The following is a 2,892-nucleotide window of genomic DNA, read 5'->3' as shown; positions in this document are numbered from 1 at the left end:
GACTATGATGAACTAGCAGCAACACTGCTACAGAACATTCAATTACAGGAACACATATATTACACCACATCCAGGTTCCCAGTTTCTCAGAACAAATGCAGAACTGTCTTTGACCACTACCTCTCAGCAAGTGGAGACTCTTCTTAAGTATATTGGCTCTCCTATCCAGAGGTCCACCCAACAGCGAAATTCGTGACAGGCCACCTTGTCTGGCCAAATCACAAAAAAGACTATAAACCTTGAATGCAAGCAAGTGATCTAAACTAGGACGGCATGCACAACCAAAACACGGCGTAATTCAATCCCTAAGGACCGCTTTCGGTATACCCACCTAAACTTCGTTGACCTATTCCCCATCGCAAGTGGTTTCCGTTATATCCTTTCAGCAATTGACAAGGTAATCCACTGCATCAAGACTATCATTAAATGAGATGACCATGGCAAAATAATGTGTCACTTTATGGACTTCCATTTTGGTTGTCCCACCTCAGTTACTACTGATCGTGGCAGACCATTTGAATCAGCACTCTTTACCAAACTGCGTCACTTGTTTAGCGTTCAGAGCTTCCAAGCCACAGTTTAGTATCCCCAAAGTTATGGACTAGTGAAGGGGAGTGGACAGAAGACCGCCCATGAGTGATTTTAAGCATGTATTCAGCATATAAGGGAATCCTCCACATTTCTCTAGCGAAAATCCTTTAAAGCACTCCGTCATCAGGCCACAAGTGACCCATCGGGACCGTCCGACCACCGTGTCATCCTCAGATGAGGATGCGGATAGGAGGGGCGTGTGGTCAGCACACCGCTCACCCGGTCGTTACGATGGTTTTCTATGACCGGAGCCATTACTATTCGGTCGAGTAGCTCCTCAATTGGCATCACGAGGCTGAGTGCACCCCGAAAAATGGCAACATCACATGGCGGCCCGGATGGTCACCCATCCAAGTGCCGGCCACGCCCGACAGCGCTTAACTTCGGTGATCTGACGGGAACCGGTGTATCCACTGCGGCAAGGCCGTTGCCGGAAACCCTTTAAAGGGTAACCACTAATTCTATTGGCTGACTCACAAAGCCATCCCTACTGCCAACAGAGAAATAACTTCCTCTGCTCGTCTGTAAGGTGAAGTGGCACATAGCTCATCTCGAGATACCTTCCCCCAGAAGCATAAAGCTCACATAAAATTGTCGTCCATCAAGTCATAAAGAATTTTTCTTTATTTTTTCTTTTTGCTTGTGCCGTTTTTCCCGCGGATACGCAGGATCGGAATGGTTAATCGGATGTGGCAATGTTAGGTGAAGGGATGCCCTTCCTGCCGCCACCCTGTACCCCCTGGGAAGGAATGAGTGTACCCCAACTGTCTGCGACTTGTGTAATCCATGGAATAGTGCGAAAATGTTCAGATGTCTGCGATGTCTGCAGATGTCTATAACTGACGTGGGACGTGGGGACCAGCCCGGTATTCACCGAGAGGGATGTAGAAAACTGCCTGTAAGCCACATCCCGGCAGGCCGGCACACTGGCCCTCGTCGTTAATCCGCCGGGCGGATTCGATCCGTGGCCGGCGCGCCTACCCGAGTCCAGGAAGCAGCGCGTTAGAGCGCTTGGCTAACCTGGCGGGTATCAAGTCATAAAGAACTGCGAATAAGTAATTCTGAGACACCGTACTGTTCATCTGGCATTGCAATCGCCAAATTCAGGCCCACACAGAGTGATTACATGCGACAATAACACTTGACGACATACTGAAGGGAAAACCAGTGGCTGTTGCCATCAGTAGACCAAGCCTGCATGGACCCTAAAGGATACCTCCGACACCACAGTAAATAGCACCAATTACACAGACGACGGTATTAACATCAATCAGATGATGTAAATGTGTGCGAGATGACATACAACAATTTTAATCTGAATAAATCTTGATTAGAATATTCAACAATCATCTCGTAATGGAAGGACTGCGCAGCGAGCGGTGGAACAATGAAGAGTTAGCTCTAGGAATCTTCGCTGTTACAGGCTTCTGCAGGATGTCAACCTGAACACTGTCTCTCTGTTGTCGGTGGATGGAAGCTGCATGGTCACAGCTACTAAGAAACAACCACAGCATCAGCTCTTCCAGATGGATCAGGATTCAACTGTAGCCACGGTTTCGCCGGCTCCACCTGTTACGGCTCCATAAAAAACGTCAGGATTTAATGAGCCATTTCTCCTGTTTAAGTCGTTTTTGATTACCTTTTTATGGCTTATTAAGTCAGGTGAATGTAGTGAGGTGGAGATTTTCAATGACTCAATAATATCTAAACAAAGGGTGTACATGTATTGCGTCTTTTTTACGTATCACCTTTTTTTCAATTCTTATTACACTTGTAGCTGCCATTATTATGTACTTGGGGCTAGCTTATAAGGGCAGAAGCTTCTTTCCAGAGTTGAGCAATAAAGGAACAATGCACACATTCTTCAAAATGGACAGAGCAAGCTTGGGATACTGGTCTGACGGCTCCAGAGTAATGAGTTTATGACAGGGCGCTGCTACCCGCCCAGAGGGGTGCCAGGAAGCAGCCAGCCATCTCTGCACAGCACAGAGGACGCACAACCGCCTCGCCGGCCGGAGTGGCCGAGCGGTTCTAGTCGCTACAGTCTGGAGCCACGCGACCGCTACGGTCGCAGGTTCGAATCCTGCCTCGGGCATGGATGTGTGTGTCGTCCTTAGTTAGGTTTAAGTAGTTCCAAGTTCTAGGGGACTGATGACCTCAGAAGTTAAGTCCCATAGTGCTCAGAGCCATTTGAACCATTTTTTGTTACCGCCTCCGCTGTGTAAGGAAAGTGCTCCCCTCCTGTACACAGGAAAGACAACTCTGTCGGCAGATTGGAAGTTCCAAAACACGGGCACGGGA

General features: G+C 48.2%; 1 pseudogene; it reads right to left on the bottom strand.

Moving 5' to 3' along the window:
* Window positions 1–905: 905 nt before the first annotated feature.
* Window positions 906–1,023, bottom strand: LOC124712911 (annotated as a pseudogene).
* Between the last annotated feature and the right edge of the window lie 1,869 nt (window positions 1,024–2,892).

The sequence above is a fragment of the Schistocerca piceifrons genome, chromosome 8 (genome assembly GCF_021461385.2).
Source record: "Schistocerca piceifrons isolate TAMUIC-IGC-003096 chromosome 8, iqSchPice1.1, whole genome shotgun sequence".
Taxonomy (NCBI): domain Eukaryota; kingdom Metazoa; phylum Arthropoda; class Insecta; order Orthoptera; family Acrididae; genus Schistocerca; species Schistocerca piceifrons.
This window is presented reverse-complemented; position numbering and strand designations above follow the sequence as displayed.